Consider the following 23,071-nt stretch of genomic DNA (forward strand, 5'->3'; position numbering starts at 1 on the left):
TCACTTCACAGAAGCCCTACCCCAGGACACTGCTGCCCTGGGAACCATGCCTTCAACACACAAGCTTTTAGGGGAATGTCTGATATTCTAAATGAGGTCTGCCACCACCACTCTTCAAGCCCAGGTCATGGAGGCCACAGCATCTGGCTCAGGCCCCAGCAGTTTAGATGGCCAGAGCCCTTTCAACCAGAAGGAGTGGACTCTGGGCCATCGGGAAAGTCGGGACCATGGGAATCAGGTAGAGCACTTAGCACCCCATCCTCCCATCCCCACCCCCTTTTGAGATTGCTCATCTTCAGAGGTTGTTGTGTTTTGAAAACATCGACATATTTATTTATTTGTTTATTTTTTGGTTTTTCAAGACAGGGTTTCTCTGTGGTTTTGGAGCCTGTCCTGGAACTAGCTCTTGTAGACTAGGCTGGCCTTGAACTCACAGAGATCTGCCTGCCTCTGCCTTCCGAATGCTGGGATAAAAGGTGTGCGCCACCATCACTCGGCTCATTAACAATTTTTTTTTAAGAACAGTATTATAAAGATCGCCACATATCTGAAAGGCTTCCACTTGTCTAACTAGCAAGTATGCACACACACACACACACACACACACACACACACATATAGTGCATTGGTGGCTCTGTTCAGATAATTACAGAAATCATGAAGGGCTTCTACTCGGGGACAGGATGTAGCTGGGAATGGGATGTGCTCGTAATGATGGCTGCTGAGTGTACCAGCTCTCAGTCCTGCCAGGATGGTTGTCTGTCTTTGTATATGGGTAACTGCCCACAGAAAGAGCATTGGAGGCCTATGCTTATAGCTCTTCAGGAATATGGCTCAGACTAGCTTCCCTGCACTCCATAAGGTAGACCAGAGCAAACCCTGGGTAGTGAGTAGACCACTCCCCAGACTCCAAGGTCAAGGGCTGCAGGCAGCAAGACCACAGACTGCAAAGATGGAGGAGCAGCACTGCTCTGTCTGATCCGTAGTCCAAAGACTAGCATGGCTACCATGCATTTGGGAGAATGACAAATGGCTGAGATACAGGGCTCAGCCTTTCCACAGAGTTTGGGGCAGTTTGGAATGCCATGGTAACCACAATCCTCTCTCCGCAGACTGGAGGCAGAAGGCAGCAGTATGTAGGAGAGGGAAGGGGAAGGCTTAGGTTCTTGTGCCTAAATCTGAGCCCACACCCTGCCCCTAACCCAAGATCCAGGCTCAATCACCCAAACAAGAGACAGACAGAGCTTCACAGCCACTAAGAATTAAAACCTATCGATTTTCCCCATTAGCTAAAGAATGCCATCAGAGTGCATTAAAACCCGGCGAAGCACAGCTTCGTGAATAATTAACATCTGCAAATGACAACCCCACGGGACCTGGGGGGGGAGGGACATCCAGAGGCCAATCTGACCCCTCTGACTCCCCCCTCGGGGACTGTAGCATGGGCTACTTCTCCTCTTCCACCCTGTCTCTTGTCCCTTCTCATTCCGTGCCCTCCTTTTGGAGGGATAGCCTGCCAATTCTGCATATCCAGAGACCCAAGGTTGACCCTTGAACAGGGAAGGGAAGCCCCAAGTGTCACAACCTTAAGGGAGATGCCACTCCTTTCTAAATGCATTCTCCTTGCTATGCAGCGCAGCCAGCCTCTAGCTGTGTCTTCTCAGTCTGTGGTTCTAGATAGAGACAGAAATCTAAAACCACATAGCAGTCTGCAGCAGAGCTTTTGTGAGGACCCAGGACCGGCAGATCATCTCCCCAGCTCAATCTCCAACAAACAGAAAGAAGCACCCGGTTCGCATAGGCCAATTCAGAGAAGGTGCCCCATCCAGTGTGGAAGGAAGCAGGCCCTCGGCACAGACAACCCAAAGACATCCCAGAGGCAGGCGGGCATTTCAACACAAGGGAAGTCTACTTAGGAGAACTGTGAGTTCAAGGTCAGCCTGGGCTACACAGGCAGACGTGAGAAAGAACAGGAGAGAAGGAAAGGAAGAGAAGGAGGGAGATTGATTAAGGCAAACCATTCTCCAAGCTAATCTACAAGAGAAAGCCTTCCTTTGGGGTGAACCATTTAGGAAAAAGCCAAGTCCCACGCAAACATGCGAGCCGTGGACAGGGCTGGATTCCAGCGTCAAGCTGCTATCTGCCAGCACGTCTTTGGCCACTGCTCAGGAGCTAGCCCCTACTCTTTCTTGGCCAAAGAGGTCTGGGCCTGTCCCAACTCAGTTCCAGGCGTCTAACTCTCCTACTTCCAAACTCCCCAGGTCCTCAGTTTCAAGCCAAGTTCCTGCCTGTCTTCCCCACCCAGCCTTCCTCTTCCTCACCTATGCTGAGCAGAGTGGCTCAGAACATCTCTTCTTGTTTTGAAAGGCTCTGTAACACCCCATCATACTCGCTGTTTGCTAGTCTTGCCCCACCTCTTGAGCCCCTGGGAAACTCTGCTCCATCCAAAAAGCCTTCTTCAAGACCTTCCGTGCTTCTCACTCTCTTCCCCAAGTGCAAGCTAGTTCCCGTGTTTGAGCTGGAAGGTTCTCCCTCCAGATCCTCCGGCTGGTACCTCCCTCTCCTGCAGGTTGCTGCTCTGATGTCACCTTGTTGGGAGTTGGTTCTCAAAGCAGTCTTTCTGACTACCTGCCGGCCCATCAGCACCATCACACATCCCCTGGTTAGTCCCCTGCCCTTTCCACAACCTGAATTTCTTTATCTTCTGTTTCTTCTGCTCCCAGGGTTGTATGTGTTGTCAATTTCTGCATAGGTGGGGGGCAGGAGCTGAAAACCAGTCCAGGTCCCCACTAAAGGCAGGTGCTCTGAGATTGCCAGGAGGGAGTACCCTGTATAGACCAGCTGTGACCCCTTCGGCCTCCTGTGGGATACAAGCCCACCAAAGGAGAAGGAGCTTCTGACTCTTGATGACTGTGTGCTCGGAGCCTGCCCAGTGCCTGATAGATACATAATGATACAGGTCAACAGGGTCCATTCTGGTATCCCCAAGCTAAGCGTGCTACTAAGCTATGTCTGCCTTCTCTCCGGCTCCCATTCAGAGTGGCCATGCAATTGGACCCAGAGTCATCAGAGATGGTGATTTCTGGGATGTGTAGGACTTGGTTAGTTGACTGTGGAGGTGTGAACTGCGGGGGTTGGGGGGGCTGGTGATGCTCCCTGGAGCCCAGAGCTCTGAGTCCTATCCAGATCCTTCCTACCTGCATTCGGAGGGTCCAGGTGGCACAGGAAATCTGACCGAGCCCCAGGGACTGCGCAGTGTTCCGGAGAGTCTGCTGCTGCACCAGGCTCCCAGCAGAGGCGTGGTCCTTGCTTGCCTCACTGTGGCCAGCCGCAGCCTCCCAGCTCTGGCAGAGAAGGAGTTAACTTCCAGGCTTCTCAGCGTGAATGTGGAGCTATTAATACCCACAGCCCAGCCATCTAGAGCCACCACAGAGCTGAGCCCCAGAGCTGAGCGGAGGGAGCAGGGAGCAGAGCAGCCTCCACTCTGGCCAAGCGGCACCTGACTTCAAGGGTCAGAACTTTTCCTGGGGACAGTGTAGACACGGTGCCAGCCTCACCTGACCCTCACCAACCCTCCAGCTCTAAGTGTCAGCTGGCTTTCCTGGAGGCCACTGTACCATTCACTCCAGCAGAGGAGAACAAACTTTGTCAGCCACCTCCGTGTCTGCTGGTCAACTCGGAGCAACAGACAACTGAACAGACTACAGACAGAAGGCCAAGGCAGCTGTGGGCCTATCCTCAGAGTCTTACCTTTAGCAGACATCAGCAGAGCGGACAACTGAGGTGCTGAGGACTCCTCCAGAGGCAGCGATAGACCCTCTGGCTACTGCCAGTCACCTCTTGAGTCCAGGCAGCTGCTAGCCGCTGTTCAAGTGTGGCTCCCGCAGCTGGACCCCCTGTGCCTCTGGACAGGAGCCCCAAGAGAGCCACAGGCTCTTCCACCTACCGAGGCAACGGGTAACCTGAGTGAGAAGGCGCAGGTGGCAGGCAGGCAGGCACGGGGTCCTGAGGCCGACAGGCTGCTGACCCTGGAGCACACTGGCTCAGAGACCCGTGCCCTGGCTGGGGAAGATGCTGTGGAGACCACCAGCAGCCACCCCGGCCCTGTCCTGCGGTTGCCTCCTGCCTGGCCCCTGGGCTGTGGAGCTGATGATGTCCCAGCTTTTTGCTTGGTTTGCTTCCACAGAGAGGAGGAGGAACTGGAAGAGGTGCCACTGCAGAGGTCAGTCCTGGGGTGGGCAGCGGGCTGGCAGGACCATGGTGCAGCCCTCCCCTGGGCTTACAGGCTGGCTGTGATGCTTATGGGACCTCTCCGTCCACTCTCACCCCCTCCACCATCCCGCCGAGCTCACTGGCTGTCACTACAACCTTCTCTTCACTCCTTCTACTCTGGTCCTAGATCAACTTGCCTGTTCCTTCATTCCCACTGTGGCCATTTCTTGTCCCTATTTAGAGACATCCATGGTTCTTCAGCTCCTACAACAGAAAGTCAGCTCTCAGAGTTCAAGACCTGTGTGATTGGGGTTGACAGCCCATCTCACTCTGTTCCCCTGTTACCAGGGATACCCTGGCTCCCCCCACACACACACACACCTAGGCCCAGATGAAATGCCTCTTCTCCCAGGGAGGCCTTCAGGAAGCCACAGGTCCACTCAATCCACGAGCCCCTTGTGCTTCTCGAGTTGCCCTGGCATTTAACAGGTGCCCAGGCTTGGTTGGATTAGTAAGTGAAAATGTGTATGTGTGAGTGTGCTCAGGTGTGAACACTCACACATACAGAAAAGGGAGGGACAGAGGGAGAGAGAAGATGAAGGTTTCTACGGCTGCAATTGTGTATTTGTGGGCGTGTGTGGGCGTGTGTGTGTGTGTGTGTGTGTGTGTGTGTGATTGTATACACAAGTTTGTGGGAGCAGAGGTGAGTTCTGTGTACCTTTGTGATGAGACTGCATGTTGCCAGGTGGAGTTCAGACCTTCACACTGGTGTGCCTTTCCCAACTCTCCTCACTCTGACCCTCAGGGAAACCTTAGCTCCGGTCAAGTACATTACCCGGTCAAGTACATGGCCCAGGATCTGGGTGAATGTACAAGCTGGCCGGGTCACCTCTGCTCCAGCCCAGCCTTCCTGAGTCAGTGCCACCGTGGGAAAGGCAGACACAGGGCCACTCTGGGGTCTCTTCTATGCCCAGTAAAGAATAGGAGGAGAAGGCCGGGCGGTGGTGGCGCACGCCTTTAATCCCAGCACTCAGGAGGCAGAGCCAGGCAGATCTCTGTGAGTTCGAGACCAGCCTGGTCTACAAAAGCTAGCTCCAGGACAGGTTCCAAAGCTACAGAGAAACCCTGTCTCAAAGGGAAAAAAAAGGATAGGAGGAGAAAATGTGGGCTCTCACATCCCAGGCCAGGTGCCCCTTGTGACTATGTTGGACCCCACATTTATGATTTCTCTTCTGGGGCCCTCTGTGTTCTCACCTGTGTAATGGGAAGAGGCTTCCTGCCTGGTTGCTAGCTGACCACGCAAGGTGACTGGACGCCTACAGAGTACCAGGCTTTGGCTGGGGCCTGGAATGCTGGCACAGCCCTGGTGGGGTCTACAGCAGATGGGTTTGGCATAGATTAAGGGCACATTAGTGGGAACGGGTACACGGTGCTCATTAAGTCAGGCTACAAGATAGACCACCTCTGTTCACAGCACACTCTAAGTCTATCCAGATGTACAGGTGCCTCCCAGGAGATGGGGGCATCCAAGAAAAGGTGTCTGTGAGCTGTAGGGATGGCAAGGTACAGGCCGGCGGTTTGAAAAAATCACTGTCTGGGGATGGGGTGAGGATGGCAAAGAGAGTAGTATCCGATCACATAGGCCCAGACTTCCGAGTCACATACTTTGGTCTATAGGCACCAGAGCATGGGAAGGCTGGAAGCCAGTCAGGTTAGGAGCCTCAGTGAAGCTAGGTGGGAGACGTTGTACTTAACTTCACAGAACTCCACAGGCTCAGTGGAGCCATTGTTTTCCTAGGGAGCTTGGAGTGCTGGGTGAATGACTGAGTGAAATGACAGGGGGAGACAGGGCCAGGGCATCATCTGCTATTACAGACCCTCTGTCTCTCCTTCTCTCAGTGAGGAAGGAACCCAGGGCCTTGCCCATGCTACGCTAATTCTCAGCCCTGGGCTGACTATCACCAGCACACACTGCCAAGCTCGGCCTTGATGGCCCTGGGCTTCGGGTCAATGCATACATATTAATCAATCCCAATTGGTGAGTGACTCAGGAAGCCCCAGAAGATGCTAACACACTAGGACTAGAATCTTCTGCCCTCTTCCTCCTCAGCTTCCCTCCCCCCCCACCTGCAGCTTAGGGGATTCCCGTGTCGAAGAGGTCCCTCCATCTCCTGCTCTGGGATAGAATGGCTTATGTTTCCAGGGGCTGATATTCTTTCTAACTGACACTCTGGCTCTTTAAGGCCGAAGGGAGGGACACTGCCAGGCTGGGCAGAGATGGTGACCACAGGTGCCAGGTGGTGAAGCTAAAAATACTGAGTGATGTGGACAGCCGGGCTGCGGGAGCCAGGCAGAGCTGGCTGGGAGGGGCAGCAAGACTGGGTGAGGTCACCTTGGACTCGGAGAGTTGTGGTGTACTGGATGCCCTCACCACCTCTCCTAGCCTCTCTCTGGGGCCAGGGTTTCTCTAGAACACCCAGCTGCCATCTTTAAAAGCCATGGGCCAGTCTGAGTCTGCCACCGTCCTCTTTCCTGTGACTCTGAAGTCTTTTGGGGTCTCTTCTTAGGCAAAATGGGGACAGAGAGGCTGTAAGGGGTATAGGCAACCTGCTCATTCATTGGTAGGTTGAACAAACTTCCTGAAGCCTCCAGGGACTGGATGTTGAAGCCACAGAGATGGGAAGAATGCAGACACCGCCCTGATGGGGCTGACTGCCTTGTGGGCGCAAACGGCTACTGTGTGGCCGGGAACCTCTGTGAGCTGCAATGAGAGTACACATCACGCCGATGGATTCTCCTGTAGGTTCATGCACACTGTGCCACAGGCCAACGACGGCATTACCAGCCACCTGCTCGTGCTGTGCCGACGTGTTAATTAGGTGAGGCAGCTGCTGTGCCCATGAGCCTGGAATTTAGGCTGCATTCTTCACAGCTGATGTCCTCGCGATGAAGTCCAGTGAGAAGGGCTCTGCCCCGAGCCATCTATCGCTGACCCTGACTCCTTTCATCTTGGCATTGGCAGCTCTCAGAATCCATTGCTAGAATCTGCATTCCACTGGTAGGGAGTGAAGGGAGAGTGGAGGAGCCAGGTGGGGTGCAATCCTGCAATGCCTGCCTTCCAGAAGCTGAGGCAGGAAGATTGTGAGTTCAAGGCCACCCTAGGTTATCTATAGTCTCACTCAAAACAAACACATGAAATTTAAAAGATCACCCAAGGTTTTTGAGAGTCAGGTGGAGGCAGTCTCTTTTACTTGTGTATACACGCATTGCCTATGACAGCAAGGGGTGCTGGGAAAGGCAGTCCAGTGCAACAACCTCACTGGGGTTTTATGAATGTGGGATAGTTTGCTATGTGAAGACAAATTATCTCATAATAGGTGCAAATTGTGCTTATTCATTCACTCAGCAAAGTGGGTGGCATCCTGCACGGGAGAAAGCTAGGGGCCACATGAGAAACACCAGCTCTGTGGTCCTGGAGCTCAGAGTTAATGAGGGTCAGAGGACACCCGAGTAAACCCATAATGGGATCGTCCAGTTCAGACCCACTGGGGAGGAAATGAACAGGGACACACAGGAAACACACACTTCGTGAAAGGTGACGTGGGAGGCTGGCATCCCAGACCTGGCAAAGGGAGGGGACTGGCCATCCATGCAGACGGAACAGAGGCTGCTTGGCATACAGTGACGGCTTGCTCTGAGAAGCCAATGCGGACGAGCGGAGAATGGTGAGACAGTGACGTGCGTGAGTGGGGAACAGGCCAGATCCACTCAGCCCTGAGAGCTCTGCGAGGGAGCTGGGTTTTCTACTAGATGGGACAGGGAATCCTTTAGAAGCTTTTAAGTGGGAGAAACAATAGGATCTGCTTGACATTTTAAAAGATCCCTGAGGCTGCTCTCGGCGAATCAATGGCTGCGGGGCGAGCGTGGATACAGAACACCAGCACTGAGATCATGGAGGGATGTGCAGGAGGTAGGCAGGCCAGGATCAAGGGAAGAAGATGGCCGCTAGCACATTTTGAATATGGTTGGTCCCAAGAATTCACACAGGACTTCAATCCCAAAAGGCTTATGTCAATGATAGCAAAAGATAGAAAATTCACTTCGGTGTGGTGTTAGAGATGAGATAGCACAACGGATTAGGTCATTAGGGTGGAAGCTCCCATGACTCATGGTGGCTTCATAAGAAGAGGGAGTGAGGCTACATGAGCCTGGCCATGTGTCTGTGTACGCCAGCCGTGATGTAACGCACCTGTCAACACCTTCCTGTCCCCATCAGAGCCTGTACGACGCTACTTGGGCTTACAGGCTGCACCCCTATGCACAAAGTTCTTTAAAGATTGATTTTTTATTTGTATGTTTATGTCTGTGTAAGCATGTGCCGTGCATGTGCGGGTGCCCTTGGAGCCCAGCCGGAGTTATAGAACTCTAGTCAGCTGTGAGCCGCGGGACATGGATGTTGAGAAATGAACCTGGGCCCTCTGCAAGAGCAGCAAATATTCTTAACCACTGGGCCATCTCTCCAGTTCCATCTTTGTTTTTTTTTTTTTAAAAGAATTTCAGGGTAGGCCAGTATAAAGTATGGCTGAAATTAATTCTATTTTTTTCAATTATTTATCCCTGAGGGTGGTGGAGAACAAAACACCACTATGGGCAAGGAGGTCTGAGAGCAATGTGGAGGTGTCGATTCTCTCTTTCCAACAGGTGGGCTCTGGGATTCGAACTCAGGTCATCAGGTTTGGCTGCAGCTCTTTTACCCGTAGAGCCATCTCACTGGCCTCTTTCAAACTTTTCCTTTTCTTTCTATTTTTTTAAAGGATAAGTTTATTTAGAACATTGCAAAGAGTGTAGTGGGCAGTGCAGGACAGACTTGCCTGCAAATCTTTTTAAATTTTGGAACTTATATGCACCCCAAAGGCCCATTCGTTAAAGGCTTGGTTCACTTGGTCCCCAGCATGATTCTACTGGGAAGTTGTGGAGTCTTTACAATGTTGGGCCTGGTGTGAGGAAATCAGGTCTTTGGGGAACATGCTCTTACAGGGGATATTGGACCCCAGTGTTCTCTCTTGTTTCCTCCTCCCTTCCCTCCCCTCCCCTCTCTTTCCCTCTCTCTGTCTCCTTCCCCTCTCCCTCTTTTTCTCCCTCTCCCTGGACCCTTCCTCAGCAGCTCTGCTTCAGCATGGTACTTCCTACCATGATGTTCTACAGACTTGGAATCCATGAGCAGACACCTGTAAGGCCGCCAGTCAAAACAAATCTTTCCTGTTATAAATTCATCTCAGGGATTTCATCAAGTCAAGGGCAAGCTAACTATCATACTTCTCAGGGGGAAGATCTCTGTGGTGGTAGTCTTTTCGTTTTCGTGTTTTTTGTACTGCTAGGATGGAACCCCGGACCCCACGTGTGCTAGGCAGGAACTCTCCCACTGACACTCATCTCCAGCCCGTGTAGTGAAATTCTTAAGTCTCTCGGTGAGCATGCTCCCTGTTTCATATGATGTGATCCCAATCAGCTCAGTTACTCTTGATTCCCTTCTCCCTCTAAGAGGAAGAAGCAGCAGAATCTGGGCCTGTATCTACCAAACAGGTTAGAAGGAGTTGTTCCCAGCATTTCCTCACTATAATGAAATAATTGAAGCCGTCCACTTTGTCCACAGAGCGCTTTTAATGAGCCATGTGATTAGATTGGTGCCTTAGTCTCTTGTTGCTATAACAAAATACCCAAGGCTGGTGATTTACAGACAATCTCATCTCATTCAGCTCACAAGTCTGGAGACTGAGAAGTCTAAGAGCCCAGCAACATGGCATCTGCCCAGACTTTGGTTAAGGCTTCATGGTGCTTTAGTCCATGGCAGAAAATTGGAAAGCAGTGGGCATGTGTAGAGGAGACAAACACAGACCAGCCTCACCTTCTAACGGCCCAGTCTCCTCCCTCTGGAACACTCCTTCTGGCTCCAGCCAACTGTCTGAGGCTCCATGGTCCAAACCCTTCCCACTAGACCACATCTCCCAATGCTGCCACACCAAGGAACTGAGATTCCAGCACCTGAATACAGAACACAGCAACTGGACTCCATCTCATGACCTCAGCTTTAACCCCACTTACAAAGCAGTTCTGCCACGTGATGGAGCACACTTGTGGCTTTGGGGGTTATGACTCCCATAACCCCCCAAACTTTGGGAGTTGTGAGGGGTTGGTCTTGCCCATTATAGCACACATCAACTGGGAAGCACTCCCCGGGAAAGGAGACAAACGTGGCATGGGGTCAGGACAGTGGGGGCATGTGTGGGAACTAATTTAATAACAGATAAGGACGTTATACCTTGCATAAGCCATAAGCCCATGAAGCTACAGTTAACTCTTCAGATCTCCAAAAGGTGCCAGCCTGGTTAGAAGGGAGGACAAAGCTTGAAGCTTGGGTACAGCAAGGCTACTTGAGAATCTTCTGGCTAGGTGGATGTGGTATATGCCTCTGCTCCCAACACTCGGGAGACAAAAGCAGGCACATGTCTGAATTTGAGGCTAGAATGGTCTACATGGAGAGTTTCAGACCAGCCAAGGCCACATAGAGAGGCCCTATCTCAAAACAAAACAAACAAAAAACCAAGCATCTTCTGTCTGGGACTGGAGAGGTGGCTCAGTGGTTAAAAGCACCGGCTTCTCTTCCGGAGCAGGGGTTCGATTCCCAGCAGTCATGTGGCGACTCACAACCATCTATAACTCCAGTTCCAGGGGATGTAACCACCTCTTCTGGTCTCCTTGGGCCACCAGGCTTGCATGTGGTGCACAGGCATACAAACAAAACACCCATAATAAATTAATAAAATTAAAAAAAAGAATCTTCTGGTCCACAAAGACTAGACATTTCCCCAGAAATGATGAGACAGGGAGTCTAGATGAGGGTTTCTGCACCCACCTGGGAGGCTATGCAAAGGTGAGACACACTGAACCCACACCTATTCATCCAACCTTCTTCCACATTGCTGCTGTACAGTGGGCTCGAGCCTGACCTTCCAGGAGCTTCCGGGGTTCCTCTACATCTCTCTGTGAGTGATTAATGTTTGGCAGTCATTCTATTTGATCCGGCTTTCTTCTCCCCACTAAGGTGCTAACAGCCTTCCAATTGTATGCCCGCCCTGGTCTGTGTTAAATCGGTCTTTTCTGGTGGTGGGTCCGAACCCAGGGCATCAGCATGTTCAGGACGTGCTGTGCCTCTGATCAGTTGAGGAAGGAATATCTAAATGTGGTGGCCAAACCCAGACATTTGTGCTGAAACTCTGTCACCCTGGACCCCTCTCCCTGCAACTACTGGGTTTCTCAACTGCGTGTAAATTTTGTGAATTTCACTTTTTAAAGTTGGGCCCACAGTTTACTCACAGTGAACACAGAGTTTTTAGCAATGAGCTTAAGAAGTTCTGACAAATGTATACATCCGGGTAGCCCAAGCTTCCATTCAGTCATAGAGCGTTCTGCCTTCTCAGAAAGTTTCTCTTGCTGCAGCATCAATATTTACACACACATGCATGCATGTATGCAGACACAACACGCACGCACACACACACACACACACACACACACACACACACACACACACACACGGTGGGTTCGCTACCACATGCCTTTGAAGTTCTTGGGAATGAACTAGAAACTAGGGACCCACTTTTGAGAAAAGCCTGGAATCTAAGCAGAACCAAAGCAAGCATGGAAACAGTATTCACAGAGACAAAAACTTCCAAACAAGCCATGGGCTCTGTGTGCAGAGACTGAAAACATACATTGTAACTATGAAAGAGACCCAGGGAGGGGAGAAGGGAGGAAGGAAGGATAGTGGAAAAATATATAGCTCAATAAAAACAATTTTAGAAAAAGATTTTTTAAGAAAAGAAAATGGGGGTCATCTTCAGAAATAACAGAAACAGCCGGGCGGTGGTGGCACACGCCTTTAAAATCCCAGCACTTGGGAGGCAGAGGCTGGTGGATCTCTGTGATTTTGAGTCTAGCCTGACATACAGAGCGAGTTCCAGGACAGGCTCCAAAAGCTACAGAGAAACCCTGTCTCAAAAAACAAAAACAAATAAAAACAGAAATAACAGAAACAAAAGGTTGAGCTGGGGTCTGGGAATACCCTGCCTCATGTCAAAACAACAATATATAAAATGTATCTCATAAATAAAACTTTAACTTCTCTTGATACATCTCGATATGTAGCGTGGGCTGTCCCAGAACCTGCCATCCCCCTGCCCCAGTCTTCTCAGTGCTAGCCTTTCAGGCCTGTTCCACCATGCCCTGCTGTATTTCTGTAAGTAGAGGTAATAGTGGGAACAAAAGAGACTGGGAGGCAAATAGGGAAAGCCCCAGAGGATGGGAGGATAGACCAGAAGATGGGAGGACAGACCAGAGGAGGGTGATGAGCAGAGACAGGGAACGTTCCAACCAGCTCCTTTTCTCGCCTGTGGTTACTCCTGAGGACACTGGGCACAGCGATCGAGAAGAGGCTAACCTGTGGGGAGCACTAGTGGGGGTTCTGGCTTTAAATTTTGTTTTTTACTTTTATTTATTTGCTTATTCTCTCTCTCTCTCTCTCTCTCTCTCTCTCTCTCTCTCTCTCTCTCTGTGTGTGTGTGTGTGTGTGTGTGTGTGTGTGTGTGTGTGTGTGTGTGTGTGTGTAGAGGGCGTTTGAGCTCTGGGAGCCTGACTTACAGCATTTGTGAGCTGTCTGATGTAGGTGCTGGGATCTGAACTCTAGTCCCCTGATAGAGAAGTAAGTGCTCTTAACCCCTGCGTCAACACTCTAGCCCTGGATTTTTTTTTATTATTTTTATTTTATTTAAAAACAAAGACTATCTTTTTTTCATTTTACATACCAATCCCAGTTCCCACTCTCTCTCTCTCTCTCCTCCTGTTCCCTCCCTTCTTCCCACTCCCTTCCCTCCTCCCATTCCCTCCACCTCTTAGCCCTGGGTTTTTTGTAAAAAGATTTATCTTACTTCAAACTCTGGGTACGTGTGTGTGTGTGTGTGTGTGTGTGTGTGTGTGTTATGCACATGAATGTCAGAGCTCAAGGAGGCCAGATAGAACTGATTTCCCACTTGCCATTCCACGTGGGTGCTAGGAACCAAACTCAGGCCTCTGCAATAGGAGTGCGTGTTCTGAACTTCCGAGTCATCTCCTTAGCCTCGTCTTTTTTAAAAGAATTTTTGCACATGTTACTTATGCAAAATTTCCTTATGCATTGTTTATGCATGTGTATTTCATTATGATTCTTCATGCATGTATATCATTGCTTTGAGTACATCCACACACTCCACAACCCCTCTCACCCTTCCTACTGGCCCCTTTCTTCTTTCTAAATAGCCCCCTTTCTTTCATGTCTTTGTAAAAATGTAGGTTTGTGTACATGAGAGAGAACAGGTGATATTTGCCTTTCTGAGTCTGGTTAATTTCTCAACATGATGATATCCAGTTCCATCCGTTTTCCTGGAAATGACATCATTTCATTCTTCCTTATGGCTTAATAATCTCACTGTGTATAGAGACCGTTCTTTTGGATGCTTTGGTACGTTTGTGGGTATGTAGCTGTGCTCATCTGTGCCTGTGTGTTTGGAGGCTGGGGGCTGACACCGGCTGTCTTCCCTTTTAGGCTTTGTGTTATTTTTTGAGACAGGGTCTCTCACTGAACCTGTGGCTGCCAATCCTGGTAGAGTGGCTCAGAGACACCCCCTTTTCCCACTATCTGCCATCTTTTTTCTGTCCCAAGTGCTGGGGTTACAAGCATGGGCTGCCACATCTGGCTTTCCATGGGTGCTGGGATCTGAACTCAGGTCCTGTGTTTATGCGGCAGGTACTTTACCTACCCACCATTTCCCTAGCATTTCATCTTTTATAATTTATTATTGTTGTTGCTTAGTTAGTATGCAAAGTAATGGATTTCATTGTGACATCTTCAAATATATGAGTTTTCCATATATATATATATATATATATATATATATATATATATATATATATATATATATATATACCCTTTTGCTCATTACTCTGTGGACAAGGTACCCTGCCTTGGCTGTTATGTGGAATGCAATGATACACCATGTAGGTGTCTCTGTGTTGTGCTGACTTAGGTCCCTTTGCTAGACCATGCCATAGTTCTATTTAAGTTTTTGAAGGTCCTCCACACTGACTTTCACAGTGGCTGTTGGGTTTGTGACTTGGCAGCAGGAGTCAGTGTAGTGACGTAGTTTCTCGTGTTCTCCCAGAGAGGCAAGAGCCATGTGTTGGAATGAGAAGAGAAGCCGGCAAGAGTCAGCCATGCCTTGCTATGTGGGTCTAAGACACCACAGGAGCATCTCCTCGAGCTGATGCAAGTGCGGGTTGTCCCCCCCCCCCCCTGAGATCCTTCACAGACAGAAGGGGAGCTTGGTAGCAATGCTCAGAGGGGACAGGAGAGAACAGGGCCTGTGGGGCAGCACCGAGTTCCCCTTCTAGACACACTTGTGGAGGTTAAGGGACATGGCTGCTTGGAATATGGCAGTGTCAGGGTGGGTGAATTGTGGCATTCCAAGGAGATGCCCAATGGGAGAGGTGGGTGAGCAAGTGGGGCACGTTCCGGGTATCAGTCCTGTGATGGAGAGTGGACTCCATACAGGACAAGGTGGGTGGTGGTGACTGCCGGGCTGACAGGCAGGGAGAAAGTGAAAAGGCACTGGGTAGCTGTCTCTGTGAGGTCAAAGGGCTGTCACATGCAGAAACTGTACAAACAATGGGGTAAGCACGGATGCCAAGGGAGCAGTTCAGAGATTCTGGAAGGGTAAGATCATGAGGTCTGGGGTTTGTACCCGGGGATGTAGCCCAGAGAGGCAGAGTGGGTTGGAGGTAACATCATGACATCCGGGCACTGAGAAGACAGCTCTCTGGTGTGACTCTATTCTCTAAACTTTGTCCCTCACAAGTCTAAACACAGTCATTTGCTTTGGAGCATGGCCTGGTATGGGACTTCTGAAGGCTCTCAGAAGACTGAGCAGCTGGCTTCAGGACTAGAGTGTGGACAGAGACCAAGTTCCTGGCGGAAGGAAAAAGTCAGGGGGGATCAACACAGTGCTCCAGGGGCTGTCGCTGCTCAGTCACAGCCAGGGGAGGGACTTTGAGTGGACCAGAGGGCCTGGGCTTGAATCCTGCGTGATGGGGAGCGGAGGATAGAAACATGCTCTTCTCTCCCAGATCGGGACAGTGAGTTGAGGGGTGGAGGTTAGGGGTGCCGGGCGCTCACATCCTTTGACCCGTCCTGCTCTGTACAATACTGCCCACTAGAGGGAGTGCTGAACTCATATTTGCAGGGACTGGCCCATTAAGGCGCCATTTGCTCAACTTTGGCTTCTTTTTCTAATGACTGACAAGTTCAGACTTTGAAACCACGTATTACAGGTCCACTGCTTCTGGGTTATGTGGCCTTGGCAGAGTAACCCAAAAGTTCTGTCATGTGGTTTCATCAGCCATAAAACAGACATAGAAATGTGAGTAGTGATACATGCCTATTATCCCAGCTCTGGCAGACTGGGTCAGAATAGTGAATTTGAGACCAGCCTGAGTTACTACAGGGGCTACATACTGAGTTCAGGGGCAACCTGGTCTATATAGTCAGACCCTGGATCAAAGGAGAAAAATATAAAAATAAGTAGATAGATAGATAGATAGATAGATAGATAGATAGATAGATAGATAGATAGATAAAAGAGGCAACACTTAAAACCCAGGACACAGCCAGGCACTGGTGGCACAGGCCTTTAATTCCCGCACTCGGGAGGTGGGAGGCAGAGGCAGGTGGATCTCTGTGAGTTCAAGGCCAGCCTGGTTTATAGAGCGAGTTCCAGGACAGGCACCAAAGCTACAGAGAAACCCTGTCTCAAAAAACAAAAACAAACAAACAAACAAAAAACCCAGGAATTCTGACCTTTTATCAAAATATTCAACATCTGTGGAGAGCTGGAAACACTGAGAACACGAGTCCACATTCACCCTTGGTCACCATGGGCACAGCCATACAGAGATGATCCGCAGAAGGCGAGAGGGTATCTTGGTTCAATGCAATTGAGTAGCCAGTGTTGGCTCAAACTTTGGGAGTGTGACCCTCAGTAGTTTATTTTAGGCATGTTTAAGCATAGCACAGTTTAGTAAAAAAAAAATTCCTGGTGATCCCAGCACTTAGGAGGCAGAGGCAGGCAAGTCTCTGTGAGTTTAAGGACAGCCTGGTCTACAGAGCAAGCTCCAGGACAGACAGGGCTACACAGAAAAACCCTGTCTCAAAATGAATGAATACAAACAAAACTTTCCTGGTGATAACTCAGTCCTGTGTGCACAATAAGGCTTGAGACATGACCACATCGAAACTCTTTGTAAAGTGCATGAGGCATCTGTCGTGACGCCGGCCTCTGTAGACTGACTTCATGTGACACTTCCGGTAAAGATAGGTTCTACAGATTGGCAGCTCACAATAAGGGTCTAGGGACGGATCCAGTCTGTCTCAGCCACACAGATAGCACAAAGGTCACCAGGCTATTCGTCATGTCCGCTCCCAGCCTTCTGGGTAGCAAACAGGTTATACACCCTCCATTTGAAGAGACAGCCCTGCGTGTTTAACAAGCCTAGCTTCCCACGTGTTTATCTGTGCACACAAACAAGGACCTCCGTGCCTCCCACACCCACTGCTGTGCATTCATACAGATGGAGGGGACATCCCTTCTGGCCACTCCACTCCCACGGCCCTGGCTCAGGTTGATACCATGTCTCCCGTCTGAAGCTGATAGCCTTCCGGCTGGTCCTTCTAAATCCTCTTCCCCACAGTCTGTTCTCTCTACACATCCAACCCTTCTCTGCTCAAAACCCTTCAGAGTGAAAGCCAAAGACTTCCGAGGACCCCATCACACACACACACACACACACACACATACACACACCCCACTGCCTTGCTGCCCCAGTCCCAGCCCTTCTCCCTGCTGCTGAACATCCCACTCTGACTGCAGGGCCTTTGCACCCGCCATTTCCTTGGCCTGGCTCCCCTGTCTGCACGCCCCCCCTCCCCCCGCCACCTCATTTAAGTCTCTGCTTAGGGATCAGCGTCTCTGTGAGGACTTCCCAGCATGCCATTCCCCTTTTCCTGCCTCATCTCTTTTTTCACATTAACGCTTTGACCTGTATTGTTTATGTCTGGGTTCTATTTGCTGATGCCTCTCTTTACTAGAGCCGAGGCTCTGCAAAGGTGGTGCTTCTGTGTTGCCACTTGGAACCGCTACTTAGCACGGTGGGAGGACTTGATAAACAGTTGGAGGCAGTCTGTAGCTCGGTGGCAGAGTGCTTGTCTGGCAGGTCAGAGGCCCCGAGTTTGATTCCCAGAACTGCAAGGGAAACAAAAAGATAAAGACGTATTTGCCTGGCTGCACATGGTGGCACATGTCTGTAATCTCAGCACTTCAGAGGCAAAGGCAGGTGGATCTCTGTGAGTTTGAGGCCAGCCTGGTAGTGAGCTCCAGGCCAGTGAGACCCTGTGTCAACCAAGCAAGCAAAGGAACTATTTGCCTGTTTAGTGGGTGGATGAAAGTGTGCAGTGGAGGCAATGGTGGTACCAAAAGATCCAGCCAGGTTTGATGCTGTGGATGCTGTTGGATGCTGTGGGATGCTGTGGATGCTGTGGGATGCTGTGGATGCTGTGGGATGCTGTGGGATGCTGTGGATGCTGTGGGATGCTATGGGATGCTGTGGATGCTGTGGGATGCTGTGGGATGTTGTTGATGCTGTGGGATGCTGTGGGATGCTGTTGATGCTGTGAGATGCTGTGGATGCTGTGGGATGCTGTGGATGCTGTGGGATGCTGTCGGATGCTGTGGATGCTGTCAGATGCTGTGGATGCTGTCAGATGCTGTGGAATGCTGTGGAATGCCGCTGGACCTATCAACACAGAAGTACAGAGCCTGCCTTTAAGCTGAACACCCTGTGGTTGGTATCTTGAAGTTTTGCATTTGTTTTGTTTTTGACTCTGTGACATAAGGCTCATGGGACCCTCCCACTGGGGACTGAATTGGGATGGATCTCTGTCAGGAAGGCCTAAGTACCTGTAAGAGTCTACACCATCCTACGAATGACCCTATGTCCAAGCGAGTATGGTATTCAATAGGAGTGAAACCCGCCAGGGAAGATCCTAGAAGAGACCCTTCTGTCCTGCATTCTGAGCACAGAGTGACCCAGGTCAGCCCCGGGTCCAGGTACACTGTGGAGGTTGACCTTTTGTCCACCAGAGCTGTCAGAGCTGGGGTCATTTTGAACCCCACATTAGAGAGAACCAGGCTAATCAAGAGAGAGCCCCAGGTTCCTGGGACACGACCTTTGAGATGACTGGCATCTGGCCTTGCCCCTGGTAGCTTAAGCAGCAGGCTGCGAGTTGGCTGGAGCAGGCCACTGGATTCCTCTCTGGGCCTTTTGTCGTCACATCTATGAACTAGGCAAGAACTTTTGCACACTGAACATCAGGGCGGGTGGGGTGTTCGGTGTCGGCAGCCGTGGTTCTTGACTGTCGCAGGGAGTGTGGCCCTGACCCACCCTGGATCACATTCAGAACAGTCCAGATGCCAAGGCTCTGTTTCTATCCCTGTTCCTTGAAATGTTCGGGGGGCAATCTAGCTTTTACTTCCAAAGGGATGGGTGACAAGGGACAAGATAGAGTTCAGTAGTGACTTCAGGCCCAGAAACCAAAATAGTAGTGGCTTCATTGAGGACTTCAGACATACTTGGGGGAAGCTGCAGGACTTGGTTGTGTCCTTAGGTCCCGGTGGTAGCTGTGGACCTTGAGCGCAGTCTCTGACAAGTCCCAGTGACACCTGGGAGGTGCCGGTGTTTCATTCCTTGTCCTCCATTCTGGCTGAGCCCTCATATCTCCCCAGCCACCAGAATTCAAGCCATTCTCTAGGATACACTTAATTAGCCAAGCTTATTAACTCCCACAAGGCTTCTCCTCCCCTCCTAATTAACTCACTTAATTAGGGCTTGCAGACCCAGCTCCACCCAGCCCCCTCTGGCTCCCACCCCTGCCTGTCTCTTCCTGGCCCCGGCTCAGCCAAGCCCCCAACAGAATGGGAAAGGGGTAGGTGTTGCCCGAGCGCCTTCAGTACGCTGGCCTTCACTTCATGTCCTCCACCCTGTCACGGGACACTAGGACTCTGCCTTTTGCTGCAGCAGCACAAGACAGAGATGAAAGCAGGTCAGAGCAGAGGATGCAGAGAGGAGAAATGGGATGAGATGAGTCTGAACATGGTGGCAAGGAGGGCCAGGAGCAGCTGGGCTGGGGAGCAGGAGGGAATAGCAGAGCCTGAACCCTGGAGGCAAAGTGGTTTGAGTCCCAGGTTGTACGAAAGCACTATCCAGCCTCCTCTCTCTCTGTGCCCCTGATGCAGAGAGAAGCTCCTGCACTGAAGGGGCCCAGCCAGGGATCAAGGAGTGTGGCCTGGCGCAACTCTGTGTTTATTAAATAAGCAGATGGCCCTGAGAAGAGGCTGGGGGTGGGAATTTGAGGAACTGGGGGAAGGGTGGGGATAGCCAGGCGAGTACCGTGTCTGCAGTCTACGATCCCAGGAAAGTACCATTTCTGCATCTATGGTCTGTCTAGAGTATGCCAGGAACATTCTGGGCCTGGGAAAGAGGAAAGGGCATGCAGATCTGGACGTGATGGTATATACCTGTGATCCCAATACTGTGGAGGCTGAGGCAGGGAGATCAAGTCTGAGGCTCTGCCTCACATGCAAAGAAAAGCCAGAGAATGGGATGAGGGGGAGGCAGGTGCTCACCTGGGTCAGATGGGCAGGTGTTTAGGTGCTCACCTGGGTCAGATGGGCAGATGTTTAGGTGCTCACCTGGGTCAGATGGGCAGGTGTTTAGGTGCTCACCTGGGTCAGATAAGGAGGTGTTTAAGTGCTCACCTGGGTCAGATGAGCAGGTGTTTAGTTCACTCACAGATTTTAACTGAGGCGGGGGAGGGGTGCTCACCTGGGTCAAATAGGCAGGTGTTTAGGTGCTCACCTGAGTCAGATGAGCAGGTGTTCACTCCAGATTTTAACTGGTTCAGAAATTCACATTCCTCCACAGAGCAGAGAGCTTGGGTTTGTAAGTAGCAGAGATCCAAGTCACTCTGATTTAAGCTCAAAGGAGACTTTACTGGGTCACAGAACTAAACGGTCCAAGTCTTCAAGTACAGGGGTGTCAAGGAGTCCAGATAATGACAAGGCTTGAACCCACCCCAGCCCTTGGTTCTCTATCTCCTCTGCTGGCCTCATCCTCTGGAGGCTCTCCCTGGTGAGGCAATGCCAGGCTCTCACTCTCTGCCTTTCACTGTGGGCTGGCTGGAGCAGGTACACGTCAGAAGGGACCCATCCCTGTAGCCAGGAATGTTTTATACACTGATTGGCAGAGCTGGGTCACAAGACCAGGCCAGGAGTCGGACAGGTGCTCCTCTTGTTGGGCGCCCTCATCATCAGCTCCCTAGTGAGTAAGGAAGGGTATGGCAGGGAATGTTGGTTCCTAAAGGGAAACCGGGGGGTCTGGGACCAGAACGTGCAGACAGATGCTAGGTAACGGGTTCTGTGTTGCTTGGACTGTGTGGGCATCGCGCCAAGCCTAGCAAAGTTCCAAATGCAGGCAGGCGTGTGAGGCAGTCTCTGCCAGGCCCCACCCAGATGTCCTTGGCCTCTTTCCCAGCTTTTCCTGCATCTTCATCTCTTTTCCTGAGGGCTTTCTGGTTCCACCCCCATCCCTACTCCCACCCCAGCAGCTCTTATCCATCCTTGCCTCCAGGATGTGGCCAGCATGCATGCCCTACACTGTCTCGAGTTCCTCAGTGATGCCGGCTGCGTGTATTTGTTCCACAATGGTGAACCACTCCAGGATACACCCTTGCCTATGTTCCCCCCTCTCTTTGTCCTCCCCTCCCCGAGATCACCTATGAGATAAAGGACTTGCTCAACTCTTCGTCCCAGGGTCTGTTTCAGAGAACGCAAACTAGGACACCAATGAAGCCAGCCCTGTCCCCCAGCCCCCAGGGATGTGTACTAGACACACTCGATCCCCTATAAATGTCTGTGTTCCCGGGGGTCATTTTGCAAGGATCAGGGACTGAGTGAGCTCTGAGAGTCCAGGCCTCAGTTGGAGGATTACAGAGATGCAGTAAGCATGGCTGGAGTCAGGTCCCATCGGGTCCTCATTCCATCATTTTCAAAAGCAACAGCTGCATCCCAGCCCTAAGGGCACAGCATCGATCACTATGGTGACAAGATGGCAGGTTGGTAGGGGCTAGCAGTGCCGAAGTCTCTCCATTCCCGGTACTTCTCAAAGCATTGACCAATGAGTTCATCCAGAGTATTTTTCTTGATGTGTTTATATTTTTATTTTGTTTTACTTTTGAGGCAGGGTCTCGCTCCACAGTCAAGGCTGGCCTTGACCTAGTGACAGTTCCCCCACCACCACCACCTCAGCCCCTGAAACACTAAGGTTGTAGGTGGAAACCTCACCATTGGGGTTTATTCTGGATAGTTCTAGGACCTGGCTTTAGGAAACATACTCAGAGTGAAAAAATTCAGAGTTGTGTCTGGTGATACCCATCTGTAGTCCTAGCGCTTAAGAAGTAGAGGCAGGAGGACCAGAAGACGCTCAAGGACACGCTCAGTCATACAGCAAGTTCAAGACCAGTGTGGGCTGCATGAGTCTCTGCCTCAAATAAAGAAAGAAAGAGGAAGGAAGGAGGGAAGGAGACAGATAGATCTGTGATCCCAGCACTTAGGAGGCTGAGGTAAGAGGATGGACATTGAGTTCTGATTTAGCCTGATATACATGTATATACACATACACACACATACATACATATGTGTGTATATGTGTGTATTCTCTCTCTCTCTGTCTCTCTCTCACACACACACACTCATATATATAGACTCTGTCTTAAGGGGGGAATTTATCAAAACTTTCACAGAGGAATTTTCAGTTGTTTTGAAAAATGTATATAGTTGCGGGAAATGGAAACTACCCCAGAAGCCAATGCGAATGGTTTATCATCTCTGCACCCCATGGTTTTACTAAGAAACGAACCACAACCAACATGAATCCCATTGGACCCCTTCCCTCCCAATCCCGGATCTTGAATATATTCCCCTGACGTTACAGACATCCTCCTGCCTTTGGCTGGCTCAGCAACAAGGAGCGGAGTTCTTGCCTCAAAGCGCAGCAGGCCTGCAGAACCACAGAGAAGCAGGTCTTTGCTCCAACTACCATCACACGGCACTTGTCAGCATCAGTGGCTTCCTGCTGGCCACCCACGGTCGCAGTTGTATTTCCACGTGGGGCAGAGAGCACGAGAACACGGCTGGAACACTCTGCTGCTCCCGTGGGATGCATTCCAAACAGATTTCAGAGACCCGCTGCCTCCCAGCCACTGCGCTCGGGCTGCCCCTCTCTTTCTGAAGTACCGTGGGTTCTGATAGAGCCCTAGCTCAGCCCATTGGCTCTGTCCTCAGGGGCCCTGGGCACTTCTGCTCCAGTTGCCTGTGCTTTCCATATCTGTGCACCCAAATGACATCATATCTGTCATCTTAAACCTAACCTGTTTCCTGAACTACCCAGTCACCAGATCACCAGGACCCTTGATCTGTTGAGCTACATGAGCTGGTCCTGGGATCAGATTCTAAGGGGTTCTTTCTGTACAATACCATAGCCACATGGATCAACAACTCAGGAACATCTCTGTGTCATGACTGGGACAAGAGCGAAAGAAGGAGCCTGAGATGCCCCGATACCCCCCACAAGCACGGAGATGACTAATATACCAAATACAAGC

General features: G+C 50.8%; 1 protein-coding gene across 1 annotated transcript in view; it reads left to right on the forward strand.

The window, feature by feature from the left end:
- Positions 1 to 3,443: 3,443 nt before the first annotated feature.
- The window catches only part of Sbk1 (SH3 domain binding kinase 1), a 46,614-nt gene continuing 26,986 nt past the window's right edge, over positions 3,444 to 23,071 (forward strand). Inside the window, exon 1 of the mRNA XM_075972161.1 lies at positions 3,444 to 4,222. The gene's annotated coding sequence lies outside the window, so the exon portion shown is untranslated. The remainder of the gene's footprint in view (positions 4,223 to 23,071) is intronic.

Source organism: Microtus pennsylvanicus, chromosome 5 (assembly GCF_037038515.1).
Source record: "Microtus pennsylvanicus isolate mMicPen1 chromosome 5, mMicPen1.hap1, whole genome shotgun sequence".
NCBI classification, from domain to species: domain Eukaryota; kingdom Metazoa; phylum Chordata; class Mammalia; order Rodentia; family Cricetidae; genus Microtus; species Microtus pennsylvanicus.